The 16333-nt window shown below is 41.5% G+C and overlaps 1 protein-coding gene across 2 annotated transcripts in view; it reads right to left on the bottom strand.

Annotated features, from left to right (window-relative positions):
• Positions 1-16333, bottom strand: part of LOC126185078 (peroxisomal targeting signal 1 receptor) — a 237663-nt gene that overhangs the window by 24786 nt on the left and 196544 nt on the right. The window lies entirely within an intron of this gene.

Below are 16333 nucleotides of genomic sequence, written 5' to 3'. Positions count from 1 at the left end.
CCCCAACCTGCAATGTCGCTTATGCTCTTTGATCCTGGTGTTAATGGATCGTCCAGTCATTCCGACATAAACTTTTCCGCATGTGCAAGGTATACGGTATATTCCCGACATTGCAAGTGGGTCTCTTTTCTCCTTCGCCGATCTAAGACACTCTTTGATCTTCCTTGTCGGTTTGAAAATCGTCTTTACGCCGTGTTTGCGCAATATACGGCCGATTCTGTCCGTCACTCTGGGAATGTATGGCAGAAAGGCCGTACCCGACATTTCTTTTTCTGGTTCCTTACTTCGCCGAGTGTTTGGCTCTGTTACACTTCTAATGTAATTTGTGGAGTACCCATTGCTCCTCAGAACAGTTTCCAGGTGTTGCATTTCTCGTTTGAGGTGTTGAGGCTCACATATTCGTCCTGCTCTCTTTACGAGCGTACTAATCATGCCTCTTTTCTGGCTCGGGTGGTGGTTTGACAGTTTGTGCAGGTATCGGTCCGTGTGTGTCGGTTTTCGATACACGCTGTGTCCCAGGTTTTCGCCGTCCCTTGTGACCAGCACATCTAGAAATGGCAGTTTCTTGTCCTTTTCTACTTCCATGGTAAATGTTATGTTGGCATGGAGGCTGTTCAAGTGTCTCAGGAATTCACCGAGCTGTTCTTCACCATGGCTCCACACCACGAAAGTATCATCGACGTACCTGTACCACACCTTAGGTTTGCAAGTCGCCGAGTCCAGTGCCTGTGCTTCGAATTGTTCCATGAAGAAGTTGGCCACCACTGGACTGAGAGGACTACCCATGGCGACGCCTTCCAGCTGTTCGTAGAAATCGCCATTCCACGTGAAATAGCTCGTGGTGAGACATGCATGGAAGAGCTTTTTGATGCATGCGAACGACCGTCGCAGGTAGCAAGAGGAGAACCGCACCGGAAATGACCGTGGAGAAGCCCTCGGACGTTGGCGCGCCAGGTACATATAGTCTGCGGCCGCGAGCTCGCCTCCAGTTCACCACCGGCAATGGAGGGTGAAGCTTTGACAATGCCAGCCACTCGTGCTGGCGAAACGTCAGAAAAATCATTAGATGAACGTCGGCCGAAGAACCCGAGACGGAAGCCAATAGGCAGTTTGTCAACAAGTGGCCACGAAAGCCTCAACAATTTTGAAATACAAAGTAATGTATCAATTTCAAAGTACATATGCAAATCACACGACCAAAAGGCATTTAAAAAAAAGATGAGTGTGTTAATAAATAAACTACAAGCCAGGCATAATCTAGCATTAGAAGTGCTACTACAGTGATGAAAGACTTCTAATTGGATTTTATATGCTTCATTAACATATTATTTCTTATTACATATTTTTATATGTTTATTATTTCTTGTTTGTGCCCTTCCTTCTTTTACAGTTCATGGTTCTTCATTCTTCATTTTTCTGCACTCTCCCATTGCCTTTCCCATTGTTCATTCAACATATACTGCTGCCAGTTTTCATTACCTTGCCTCAGCAACACTTATCATCCTCAGCATATGCTTCCAATAATGTTATGTACAGATTCCAAAGATGTGTGTCATGTCAGCAGTGGCAGAAATTTGAGTCTAAGTGAGCTCCTGTCATTTATTCAGCAATGATGCACAGAAGGACTTGCCCGAAGTAGTCACAAAACCAATACCCATCATCATATCGGGTTTGCCATTGACTGTCAAATACACTAATTTTGATGTCACACTCTTGCGTTGGTCCATGTAAGTGTGGCCCAGCACTTCTCAGTCCTTCAAAAACAACTGAGAAGTGCTCAGCACTTACTCTCTCATGGAAACATCATTTTTGAATGTTCCACCCTGCTGGCACAGGCCAGCAGAGGTTTAAACCAACTGCTTTGCATCAATAGATAGATATTCACTCACTCAATACCGTCATTTGTGGTGTAGTATGTTTTAGTTCATTTTTTTAATTGCGTAACATAGTATCATTTACAAATACAATTTATTTTGTTTATTTCTTTGCTGTAGTGGGCTTCTGTAATGGATAAATTCATTACTCGCTTGTCAATGAAGAAAAGTGATTTGGCTATGACATATGTAGAGACTGCTTCAAATGGCTCCGATTCAACTGCCATATTGAATGAAACAAAGAAAACTGATCATATTGGTGGTAACCACTCTTTTCAAAACCAGTGAAAAGATAAATATAACTGGATGATGTATGACGAGAAGTGTGATAAAGTGTTTTGGTCTGTAAGGAAATGAGTTCCTCTAGTGGGCCTTTTTCAAAGAAAACTAACAAGACAAAAATGTGATAAAAACATTTGTTGAAAACTGCTAAGACTCGCTTCAGAGAAACAGAAATATTTCATCTTTCCAAAACAAAAGACTGCAGTTATGTAACAGAATTTTAAAAGGATCACTCTGATTCATAATGATTAACTGTGCTCAGAAATATGATTTTAGATGTGTGTAAATGTAAAAATTATTTCACTGGAATTACGGAAGACTTAGTGTGTGAACTATGGAAGACTTAATGTGCTTCTTTTCCTCAAATATGTATGTCAGCAAATTGATTCCTGAGGTGATGAAATTGATACAGATCACTTTAACTATACCAGTTTTTACATGTACAACAGATCATTCTTTCTCCACCTTTCACAGAATAGAAGCTTACCTGTGCAATATCATGACACTACAGAAATTAAACGATAATGCTGTCATGCATTTACATAAACAAGAACCAAAAAACTTGAACTTTGACACCAGTAGCAGCCATTTATTGTGTGCTAATGTGCTACAGCACATGGTCAGTAATACACTAATCTTACGCCATTTCCCTTTGAATGAGAGCCAGAAATCAAACTATAATTATGCCATTTCTCTTCAAAAGCTTACTGGTATGCAAATAAAATGGACAAACCATGTTTTGTAGCGCCCCCTACGTGATAACTAGAAACCAGTGTTGAGTGCTAAAATGGTGGTCAGCTGCACTATGATCAACTCAGAGAAGGGATGTAGCTGTCTGTTTTTACTGCACATGTGCTGACTTAGCATCACCCCTTCCTGCACTACAAGTGCTACATTGCTCACAGCACCAGGTCAGTATTTTTCTTTGAAACTGTATGTAACCTACTGAGCAAGCGTAGAGTACGATGGATTTTTCAGAAGTCATTGTCATAATGGTGCTGTAGTTGAGTGGTCTTGTGCATTGACTGACAATTCATTAACCCAGGTTTGTTTCCTGCCGTTACTAATTTTTTTTTTCTTAATTTTATTTTCTTCCCCACTTAAATGATTATAAAAATTGAATATATTTAAAGAGTTCAGTTTATAAATGTAAAATTAATATATTCAATGTAGTTATCAATTACTACCCTTGTAAGTCAAAAGGCTGTATGGCAGATGGTGGTAAAAAAGAAAGTGAGTATACAAGGAAATTTAGTATGAAAGTGTTTTCTGCAAATAGAACCTCCTCCAGTAGATCTTTCAAGGATAAAGCAAGATTTGAAGAGTTAGGTAGATCTACTTTTTTAATTTTATTTTCATTTATTTTGAACATAAATCAAACATCTTAATTGTCCTAACCAATCATTAAGCTTGAATACTCAAACACTAGTGAAAATCTCAAAGAGTTATCCCAGCTATCAAAGAAATTGGAAAGTTATTAAAACCTCATAATGCTAATAGAGAAGACTATTACAAGCAGAGCTTCTGAAATGGTCTCTACTAAAAATTAAAAAAAAAATGAGCTAAAATTAATCTTTGAGAAAACCAGGGAAACAGAAAAACTCCCAGGAGAGTGGAACGTGGCCTTGATACATCCATTACACAAGGAAGGCAAATAACAAGATGTTAACAACTACAGATGAATTTATTTCCAACCAGCTGCCTACAACATATTCCCCAAGATTATACTAACCAGAGTAGAAACAACACTGGAGCATAATTTAGGTGAATAACAAGGTAGCTTTAGGAAGGGCAGATCACATTCTCAACAAATATTTAATCTGAAGTCAATCATTTTCCACAGGTTACTGAATTCAAAAGATGTTTGTAGATTTCGAAAAGGCCACTGATTCTGTGGACAGAAATTGCAGAATAAATAAAACTGTGTGTAGGAGCATGCTGATGCCCCTTTTAAGTTCCTAGAATATTTCACATGAGTAGGCTGTCACAAAAAGTAAAATACACTCTAAATATTTAGCGTTAGTGCGATTGCCCAGCCATAATTTTTTTCCCCGCACAATGTTAACAATGATTTATTGTAAAACAGAAATATAGTTAAACAGTTCAATTTATTTAAGTGAAATTAATATATTCCATTTAGGTATGATTATGACTCTTGTCAGTCAAAAGGCTATGAGCCAGTATATTGCAACACACAGGTAAAACTCTGCATGAGCTGCACTGCAGTAAACATTTTCATCAAATGATCCACTGTTTGTAGGAACCCATTCTTTATTTGTGAGAATTAGAAATTACATAGAGATTTGGAAAAAACTCTATATGGATTGTGGATTACTTCTTGTATTAATTAATTAATTAATTAGTGTGGAAAAAGAATCCAATAAACAATTATATATTTGTCTTTATCAAATAAAACTGGATTTTCAGGAGGGTTAGTTTTCAACATTGGTGAACTGTGATTTACAGCACCCACATTGATTTCCAAAAGCCAGTACCCCTGTCTGCATCTACTCATCATATCACTGTGAAGTGCGTGGCAGAGGGCATGTCCCATTGCACCAGTTATTAGGGTCTTTTCCCCGTTCCATTCACGTATGGGGTACAGGAAGAATGATTGTTTAAATCCCTCTGAGTGTGTTGTATTAAACCAATCTTGTCCTCCTATTGATAACTATGGGAGAGATATATAGGGGATTGTAGCGTATTCCGAAAGTCGTCATTCAAAGCCAGTTCTTAAAACTTTGTAAGTAGACTTTCTCAAGCTAGTTTAAGTCTATCTTCAAGAATCCACCATTTAAATTTCTTCAACATCACTGTAACTCTCCCCTGCCCTTTTCTGTATATGTTCAAAATCGCCTGTTAGTCCTATTTGGTACAGGTCCCACACACTTCAGCACTAAGTCTACCACCTGCTTTACCCATGACTCAATATGATGCTTTTTTGTTTTATGAAGTGTACAATTTTACATTTCTGAATATTTAAACCAATTTGCCAATCTCTGCATGACTTTGAAATCTCATCAAGGTATGATTCAATATTTATGCAACTGCTTTCAGACACTACTTCATTATAGGTAACTATTATCTGCAAAAAGCCTGAGGCTACTATTAATATTGTTCACAAGGCCATTATTATACTATGTGTGGCTAAAGTCATCCCAGTCTTTAAGAAAGGTGAAAAACTCAACGCAGAAAATTACAGACCCATATCGCTGTTACTTGTGTTTGGTAAACTTTTGGAGAGACTAGTTCAGCAAAGACTAATAAATTTTCTTGATAAGAACCAGATACTATCTGATGCCCAGCACAGTTTCAGAAAAACAAATCCATGACAACTGCCATATATGAGTATTTACACTGCACCCTAAATGCTCTAGACAAAAAACAAAAAGCAGCTGGCCTCTTCCTAGATCTGTCAAAGGCATTTGATGTCACAGACCACAAGATTCTTCTCAACAAACTGGAGTCATATGGCATCAGAGGCACCCCACTAAGCTGGTTCAGCTCATACCTGACAAATAGGAAACAAAAAGTGTCAATAAAGGATAACAACCAAGGGCATATCGAAACATACTACTCTGACTATTGCAATATTAAACAAGGTGTGCCCCAAGGCTCAGTACTTGGACCAGTGCTCTTCCTTGTGTACATAAACGACCTACCGTCAAACTGCCAGCACCAATACACTCTTTGCAGATGATACCAGTATCCTCACAACAAGCAAAAATGAACATGAACTCCAAGAGGCCATAAATGGAAATACAGACAAACTTGGTGATTGGTTTGAGAAAAACAAGCTCGTAGTTAACACAAAGAAAACCACTTACTAAACTTCCACTTAAGATCAAATAAAATTATGCCTGATATGAAATTACACGGTTCCCAAATATCCCCAAATACAGAATCAAGATTTCTAGGCCTATGGATTCAGGATAATCTAAAATGGCAAACACACATTAATAAAACTAATAGTAAGCTAAACAAAGTGTGCTATGCCCTATGAATCCTTGGGTACTGCACAAGCCAGGAAACTGTTCACACAGCCTACTATGCACAATTACACAGTGTAATGCAGTATGGTATTATATTCTGGGAAGACTCTACACATAGGCCAAACATCCTCCTCACCCAAAAGAGAGCTATAAGAACAATGAACAAGGCAAAGCCGACTGATATCTACAGACCTCTCTTCCAAAAGTTATTCATCCTACCCCTTGGCAGCCTGTATATACTAGAACTATGCAAATTTGTAAAAATTAATATTACAAAATTTAATAAAAATGTAAATGTCCATGACTATGGTACTAGACAGAAAATGGAACTCCATGTTAAAGAAATGCGCACCTCTGCCTTTAAAAACTCTCCCTTCAACAATGGCATTAAAATATACAATAGCCTGCCATCAGAAATAAAAAAAGAATAAGTCCCTGAGTGTATTTAATAGAAAATTAAAATCATTCCTACTTGATCATTGTTTTTACAGTGCAAGTGAATTTCTGCTCCACATGGGTGGAAAGAAACATGAAACAAATTGCAGCAAAGAATTTTGTAAAGAGTAAAACATTAATGCAAGTATGTACAAAAATCTTGCATCTATATCATCTGCTACTATGCAAATTAAGTGCAGAAAGAATATCCAACCAGGTACTGTTGTGTATATGTGTTAGAGGAATATAGCACTAAAATACAAATTTGTAACCGAGTATGAAATTTGTGTGTCCATAAATTTGTGTGTCCGTAACTTCCCACAAAATATGTATGTAAGCTCATGTTTCTGTAAACTTTTGGCATATTACTTCATGCCAGCAAATTATCACAATGTCCAACATCAAATGTATGTTTGTGCATCACCATGACAATAGTTCCCGATGTGATTCTACACCCACCCCATCATCAAGACTTCACTAATCACTTGCTGCAGAATGTTACCTGAGCAGAGGTTTTCACAAGTGCTTTAGCAGAAGAAATGTAGGGACAGAAACCTGTTGGGATTTTGGAGATATTTTTAAGCAATAGTTGACTGTAGCCTAATATGTAATGAGTCTCTGCTACACTTCTGGCAGCAACAGCTTCCATCTCAAGAAAAGTTGACATTAATAGCATATGAAGGACAACCATTGGATAAATTCCTGCAAGTAGCTGATATAGCACATGCCACACTAGAGTCAACCACTGTGACACACGTAGTAGCAACAAATATGAGCGTCACAACAGAAGGTGACAAACACGCATCACACTTTTTGGAGGAGCTGATGCCGAAATTTTGCCACTGCATCTTGTTGACAATCACTGGACATTACTGGGGAACTCTGAGAGTTACAGACCACAATGTAAGAATTGTCATGCGGTTACAGAACTTGGAGTTATGGACAGACTACGATAAGAGGATGTGGTTGCGTCGTGCATCCAATCTACAGCCATTAAACACCACTCAGCGTCAAACTACAGTTGATGATATCTGCTGGTACCACAAACAGTTCAGTGCCCATGCTACAAAGTGCATGAAATCATGTGAGAACTCAAATGGCAAGGGCAGTCCAAATTAGGCACCACGGGCTGCAACATTCACAAACGACACCACCAATAAGTAGAGTCATATTGCACCAACACACAGATGGACACACGGCAAAGGTAAGGCTCATGATGGCAATTTTACAACTTTTCTGATGAGTCATGGCATGACATCGCGTCAGTTGCACGTGACTGATAAGATTTGAGGCTTAATATTTTTAATAGATTGGTTCAGAAGTCAGCACCCTTCCAGTCACGGGCACAGTTAAGACGACAATGCAGGATCCCTTACAGTTGTTAGCCATCAACAACTCCAGCATCCAAATGCAAGGGTGCAAAGATATGACGATAGACATTGGCTTTCCTGCTCTCTACAATTGGAGTTTAGTGGTGGCAGACATTACACAACCCATATTACGTGCTGATTTTCTGTTGCACATTGCACTAGCTGTAGGCTTGGCAAATGCCTACCTTATAAGTGGGACACAATGCGACAGGATAAAGATGATTCAGAGAGCTTCTGTGGACAATGTAATAGGAGTAATTAATGATGCAAGTAAACAGTTGATCCCACATATGTCAGTGCAGTCAAGCAGTGTTAAGTATAAGACAAAGCATTATATGGCCATGACACCAGGTCCACCGGTTTCACAACGCGTCCAGAGAACAGCTCCAAAACAATTGGCTGAGACTAAGGCAATATTTGAGGATATGCTCTGTGCTGGTGATATACAAAAGGGTCAGACAGCCCATGGTCAGCCCTGTTACATCTTGTGTGCAAAAAGGATGGCACATGGCACTCCTGTGACGATTACCATAAGATGAACGCAAGAACGGTTGCAGATAAGTACCAGATAGCTAATATCCGAGAATTTACCTATTCTCTGCTCAGTGCAAAAGTTTTCTTCGCCGCAAAGCTTACAATCAGATACCACTGGCACATACTGATGTTGTTTGGTTGGTTTGTGGGGGTTGAAGGGACCAGACTACAAAGGCCATCGGTCCCTTTTTCCACGACCATGAAACAGCCATAAGGAATAAAAGCGAGCAATGGAGATAACAAGGGACAACACAGAACAAGAAAGACACAAAGACCAGAAAAAAAAGTAATTAAAAGTACACAGAGTTGTACAGCAGTTGGCCAACCATGGAAACAAAAAGAAAGGAAAAGCCAACCACCAAGAGACATACCAAGAACCCCAATCTAAAACCATAGACCAAAGGCCAGACTCAACACACAAGAGAGACAAACCCTCAGATTGAGCGATAAAAGCCCCCTGCTCGAATAAAACTCTAAACTAAGCCTGCCATTGCAGCGTCATCCGTTAAAAGAGCAGGGAGCGTATCAGGCAGCAAAAATGTCTGCCTGAGCACAGTTAAAAGTGGACAGTCCAACAAGACGTGAACCATTGTCGACGCTGATCTGCAGAAACAGAGTTGGGTCCTCACAGTGCAATAAATGATCGTGCGTCAGCCAGGTGTGGCCAATGCGTAGCCAGCAGAGAAAACTGAGTCCTTGCGAGAGACATGATGGAGGTGTGCCACACACCTGTAGTCTCCTTGATGACCCGAAGTTTGTTGGGTGAAGGCTGGGTGCGCCATTCATCACCCCAGGTACCAAGGACTTTTTGCCACAATATAAACTGGAGATCACATTACGAAAGGCCAATCTCAAGGGCTGGTTCACTGACAGCCTGTTTGGCCAGCCTATCAACACATTCATCACCCGGGATGCTGACATGACTCAGGGTCCACACAAAAACCATCGAGTGGGCACAACAGGCAAGAGTATGAATGGGCTCCTGGATAGCCATCACCAGATGAGAGTGAGGAAAACACTGGTCGATAGCTCATAAACCACTCAGGAAGTCACTACAGAAAACTAACGACTTACCTGAGCAGGAGCGGATATACTTTAGGGTGCGAGAGATGGTCACCAGCTCTGCAATGAAAACACTGCAGCCATCCAGCAACGTGCATTGTTCAGCAGAGTGATCCCCAAGAGTAAAAGCATAACCAACTCGACTGGCAACCATCAAACCATCGGTATAGACTACAGCAGAGCCGGGAAACGTGGCAAGGATGGGAAGAAAGCGTTGGCAGAGGGCCTCAGGAGGGACCAAGTCTTTCAGGCCTTGTGCCAATTTCAGCTGAAGACATGGGTGGGGCACACACCACGGGAGTATACGTATATGGGCCCAGAAAAGAGGTGGGAGAGAGAAAAACTCAAGCCCAAAGAGAAGAGACCGGACGTGAACCACAATTGTACACCCTGACTGGTATCGGCGTTCTGGAAGATGGACGACTGAGTTGGGGAACAAGAGACGGTAATTTGGATGCCCGGGCAAGCTACAAACATGTGCAGCATAAGTGGCCAGTAGTCGTTTGTGCCAGATCCACAATGGAGGGACACCAGCCTCCACAAGTAGGCTGTTTACAGGGCTTGTGTGGATAGCTTCAGTTGCGAGTCAGATCCCGCAGTGAAGTATGGGGTCAAACAACCGCAAGGCGATGCCGAACTGTAAGCCAGGCTCCCATAATCAGGACAGCACTGAATCAACACTTGATACAGTCATAGAAGGGTAGACCAATCGGCACCCCAGCTGGTGTGACTCGAGCAACGAAAAGCGTAAAGATGTCGTCAGCACATTTGTTTAAGCTGCCGAATACGAGGGAGCCAAGTCAAAAGGGTATCAAAAAGCAATCCCAAAAATAGATGCGTCTCCACCACAGCAAGAGGTTTGCCATCAAGATAAAGCCGTGGCTTACAGTGAACAGTGTGACGGCGGCAGAAATGCATGACGCAAGTCTTGGCGGCCGAAAACTGGAAGCTGTACGTTATGGCCCAAGACTACGCCTTGTGGATAACGCCCTGCAACTGCCGTTCCGCAACTGCAATTCCAGTTGAGCTGTAGCACAGGCAAAAGTCATCAGCATACAAAGAAGCTGATACAGATGTTCCCACAGCAGCAGCTAACCCAATGATAGCAACTAAAAAGAGGCAGACACTCAAGACAGAGCCTTGCGGGACCCCATTCTCCTGGACTCAGGAGGAACTAACTTGCATGCAGAAGGAACGAAGCGACACCCATGAAGCATGGTGAGGATGTGATGTTGCCATATTGTATCGTTCGCCTACTGCATACCAAAAAAGACGGCAACCAGATGCTGATGGCAGGCAAATGCTGTACGGATGGCAGACTCCAGGCAGACCAGATTATTGGTGGTAGAACGGCCCTTACAGCCTTTCCCAGCACTCCTGCTTCCGTCAGCGAATAAGGCGTCGGGCCCGGGCATGGAGCCACTTGAAGGCAATGAGGTTTTCCAATGAGGGGTGCCGCTTATGATGTTGGAGGGCCCACCTGCGATCTCTAATCGTCTCAGTGATTTCTGGTGACCACTGAGGCGCAGTCCTCTGCCGAGGGGATCGGGAAGAACAGGGAATTGCAGATTCCACTGCAGAAACGATGCCGGTGGTTATCGTGTTAACCACTACATCAATGGCGTCATGAGAAAGAGGCTCAGTAGTGGCAACGGAGGTGAACGAGTCCCAGTCAGCCTTATTCAAGGCCCATCAGGGAGGCACCCAGACGAGTGTCGCTGGGGTAGTGACAGAGAGATCAGAAAGTGGTCACTACCACACAAGTCATCATGCACACTCCATTGGACAGATGGTAGGAGACCAGGTGAGGCGTAGCGCTGTATAACGATCCTGCCTTGGAGGCGGTTAAGTGGGAAATGTGTCTCAGAGCTGGATAGTGAGTGATGGTGACGCGAGACTGGACGCGGACGTAGTTTATGTATCAGCCGATAGAGGGCAATATTGGATAGGGGGGATAGGGGGACTGTGATTTTAGTTTCAATTGTTCCCACTAGAGTAATAGAATGTTTTTCATAAACTGTTCTAGTATTTTCATAAAGTGTTGTTATGTCTTTTTGTGTATGTAAAATGTTATTAATGTGTGTTAGCAGTATGAATGATACACGAGTGTGGTTTAAGGTTAATATGAAGATAATTGTTTAACGAGTTATGTAGTAGGATTTAGCGTGGGAACATATGGATATGGACCAAGGGGATTTTTGTAGAATAGATTTGTAAAGTAAGTTTATGGTAAAGGGAAAGTTAATTCAGGTATAAATAACAATAGCAAATAACTTTATGCTTAAACAAAACTTCATCATATTAGAGAATTACGTCAGTAAACAGTGCAGTCATTAGGTTTACTATTTTGCGATTGGTTATTGATGAAAAGTGCGGACTGAGGCGGGAGAATGTTGTTTTGCTATTGGCTGTTGAGTAAACTGACCAATGGTAAAGCAATATTCTTCGCGCGCCGTTTTTCTGCTGGTAGAGAAGACAGAGTATTCTAGAGAGGAGTCTGAGCCTAGCCATGAAACAGTCTGGATATGTGTAGTAGCAGTTCCGATCGAAATGATAAGTTGCCTGATCTAGCAGTGTTTCATACACCAAAAGTGTTGTAAAGTGACGGCATAATAATTCCGATGGGTGTGTAGAAATTTTGGAATTTTTAAGTGAATTTTGTGACGAGAAAAGACACATATTCTGCGCGGCGTATTGTGCAGGTCGGTGGCTAAAAACTGTGACTGCATTTGGTCCTGATAGACTTAATATTTGGCAAGCATTATCAATCAAAAACAATCAGTATTTTTGTAGCTATTACAGTTTTCATGAAACCCAACACCATAAACTTGCTAACGTGAGTGAAAGGGATTGTGAGTGTCTGTGTTAAGACTAGCACGGGCTTGGCAGTGATACTTGTTCACCCAAGTTTCAGAATATATTAATTGAGGACAAAATTTCCAACCTTTCATTTGTGAGAAAACTTTCTCCCGAAACATAGTTTAGTGACGTAAATTGCAGCCTGGTTCACGTCGAAGTACAGTAGGCTTCCCTCGGCTTTCCTACTGATGATCTGCTGAGACAATGTTCACAGGTAGGTGCAGGTCGGTCATAAAGGGACAGAAAGAACTGCACTGCCGCACAGGGCTGCAGACCAAAAGGTCAATGGCAGAGTACGTGCCATGCGCCACAAGGAAACATGTTGAGGTACCATTATTTAAGAAGGAAAGGTTTAGCTGTGCCAACATTTGCTCAACGACAGTGCCCTGGCCTGTTGCCACCGATCCACCCCATAAGGGGTTACAGGCATTAATGTCACCCAGTAACAGAAAGGGAGGCGGCAATTGGGCTATCAGCGCAGTTAATACGTGCTGTGGGACATCACCATCCATTGGAACATAGATACTGCAGACAGTAACAGCCTGAGGTGTCCACACACTATCAGTGACAGCCTCTAAAGTTGTTTGAAGAAGTACACACTTGCTGTAAAGAGAGTTGAGGATGTAGATGCAGACTTCACCATATATCCTCGCATAAGCTGCCCAATTATTATAATAACCCCAACAGTCATGGAGGGCGGAGGTTCGCATCACTGACAACCAAGTTTCCTGGAGAGCCATGCAAAAGAAAAGGTGAAGGCTGATAAGTTGTTGGAGCTCAGCAAGGTGTTTGAAAAGACCACTGCAATTCCACTGGAGGCTAATAGGATCGTGAGGCTGGGAAGGCACTGAACATTCAATGAAGCAGTTTACGCCTCAGGTTCACCTGCCGCCACCAACTGATTTCCTGAGGAGTCGATATCCATCGTGTCTGACAGTCCGGCAAAATCCAGGTCCTCAGCAGACACCAGAATCTGCACCTTATCCTTAGATGCAGAGCTTGTAGGTAGCGTTGGGGTGGGTGCCACCGGAAGTTCCTTGGTCTTCTTCTTGGACTTTTCTCGCTGCTCCTTGGGTTTCTTTGGCTGGGAGAGCTTCACTGATTCAGTCTTCGGGACTGAGGAGGAACGTGAAGCCCTGCGACCAGCTGCTTTTGGGCACTTCAGCCACTGGTGGGCGTCATCTTTCCCACTGGTGTAAACCTGGGAAGGGAGGGTTCCAAGGGACTCCTTCCGAGCAAGAGGAGCATAAGAAGTTGGATGCTTCTCTGGCTTAGAAGTGGGGATGAACGGCCCATCGGTTGAGGGGGGGAGGGGGAGGGGGGGTGTTGCTCCCAAAGTAGATGGTGCAGAAGCAACAGCAATGGAATTGGCCCCACCATCAAGGGGGCAGGTGTAGTCTTCCAGCACTGAGATGTAACTGGGGCACGTGGAGCTGATGGGGCTAGAACAGTTGTAGCGGCAGCGTAAGAGGAGGGCATACGAACAGGATGGAGGTGTCCAAATTTCCGCTTAGCCTCAGTGTAAGTCAGTTGGTCCAGGGCCTTATATTCCATGGTTTTCCTCTCTTTCTGCAAAATCCTGCAGTCTGGTGAGCAAGGTGAATGATGCTCTCCGCAGTTGACACAGATGGGAGGCGGGGTACATGGAGTATTGGGATGTGTGGGGCGTCCGCAATCTCGACATGTGAGGCTGGGAGTACAACAGGAAGAAATATGGCCAAACTTCCAGCACTTAAAAGCACTGCATCGGGGGAGGGATATAGGGCTTGGTGTCACAGCAGTAGACCACCACCCTGACATTCTCAGGCAATGTATCACCCTCAAAGGCCAAGATGAAAGCACCAGTGGCAACCTGATTATCCCTTGGACCCTGATGAATGTGCCAGATGAAATGAACACCTCGCCCCTCTAAATTGGCACACAGCTCGTCATCAGACTGCAGAAGAAGGTCCCTGTGGAATATAATACCCTGGACCATATTTAAGCTTTTATGGGGCATGAAGATCATCCAACTTGTCACAAGTGAGTAATGCTCATGAGTGGGCAGAGGATGCTGTTTTTATGAAAAACTGCCCCAGAGCGCGTTTTGGACAAGCCCTAACATCTTCCCTAGTGGGCCTGCAGCATGCACAAGGTCAAAGAGCAGTATTTTATGTCTGGTACAGGTTTCTGCTGCACAGCTGATGTATTTGCTCTTAGTGATTACAGAGTTACACGATGAGCTTGTTTCGGTGTTTTGCCATTGTCAGGTGTACCTGTGCAGATGGTATAATATTACATCTGTATTAGTTACTATGTCTACATATGGCACATTATGCTTACATCTTAGCTGGTGTAATGTGGTCCATATTGTATCAGTTGTCTTCCTTTTATGTTATGATCCAGTTAATTCTATATACTTTTATTTGCATGATCTTGGTAAAATTATTTTTGACAGAAATTTGACAGCTGTCTCCAGTGATGCTTTATATTTACAGTGAAAATTATATTTTACGGAAAGTCAGTGAGTACGTTAAATTTTCAGAGACAGAACTTTTTGTTTCTACATAAATAATGTTCTGTTGTTTGTCATGATAATTCACCCTTTCTCTTTTACAAGGCCAATAAAATTTTTCAGGAGTTCTTATGTTTAAAACCTATTTGTTCATTATGGACATCCTCTGGTTATTTTACATCTGACTGCAATTTCCCGTTTCCTCCAAAATGTTCATTTTACGTCCTTTAGGTACTTTGTGTAGAACTGTATACATAGCCCTACATATTAACCACTAACATATGTTTGAACTAACCAAATTATATATAAATATACCAGTATCACAAACAATATAGAATACAAAGAAAAACTCTAACACGATAGGAAAATACCTGTCATCGAAACTTATGAAATAATAAATATATTACTACTTATTTTATCTGAGAACTATTTAGAACCAGAACATAACATCTACACACAAGCAGATGAAGTAGCAATGGGAAATTGTATCACAGCAACCATAGCAAACATATTTATTTATACATTGGAAGAAAAGTCTTCAACGCAAGTTGGCCCGTTTGAAACAAAATTATCTAGTGCCACAGATATGTTGATGACACACTACTACTAATAGACAGTGACAACTAAGACACACAAATCATCCATCAGCAAACAAACAACTCACACACTAATACAAATTTACAATAGAAATAGAAAAAAAACTAATCCATAAACTTTTTTGAGCCAAAAATAAGCAACAAAAACAGCCACTACCAATCTGAAATACATAGAAAACCTACCACCTCTGACATTATCAGAAATAAAAATTCTTGTCATCCAATTTAGCACAAATACACATGTTTCAAATCAATGGTTAACAGAATTTTAAAGTCACCTCCTGATAGTAATGTGATTCATAAACTATAAAAATACTACAATATGTTCAACAAAATTACTTCAACCCCAAAATAGTACTAAAATTATATAAACAGTATACAAAAACAAAAACACGTTTCACATATACAGAAATAGCATTAAAAAAGAGAAGAAAAATCACAAATAAACCTACCTATGTCACAGCACCACACATAGCCAAGTATCTAACAAGATAAACAACTTGTTCAAGAAAACAAAAACTGCTGCATATAACTGAAGCTGGCCAGCACACAAATAGCTCATTTTCTACCCTCTCCCCTTTCCTAATGACTAGCCTATTATTTTCTGGCACTGATCATCTGCAACAAATAATAGCACCCTTCCTCCAACAAAACCAGTCTTGCCCTGCGGAATGGCTGTAGAAGGCTACATAGTTACGTACATGACAATCTTCTGAGGTACTTCAAAAATCTGATTATTTAATAAATTGGCTACCTGATTGTTGTTTTCTTTAATACAAAAGTCCTCACAAGTGCTTTCCCAGTTTCTCGTAACTACTGTCCACACAGATTTAAA

The sequence above is a fragment of the Schistocerca cancellata genome, chromosome 4, assembly GCF_023864275.1.
Source record: "Schistocerca cancellata isolate TAMUIC-IGC-003103 chromosome 4, iqSchCanc2.1, whole genome shotgun sequence".
Classification (NCBI taxonomy): Eukaryota; Metazoa; Arthropoda; class Insecta; order Orthoptera; family Acrididae; genus Schistocerca; species Schistocerca cancellata.
The sequence above is the reverse complement of the archived record's forward strand: the minus strand, read 5'-3'. Positions and strand labels throughout refer to the sequence as shown.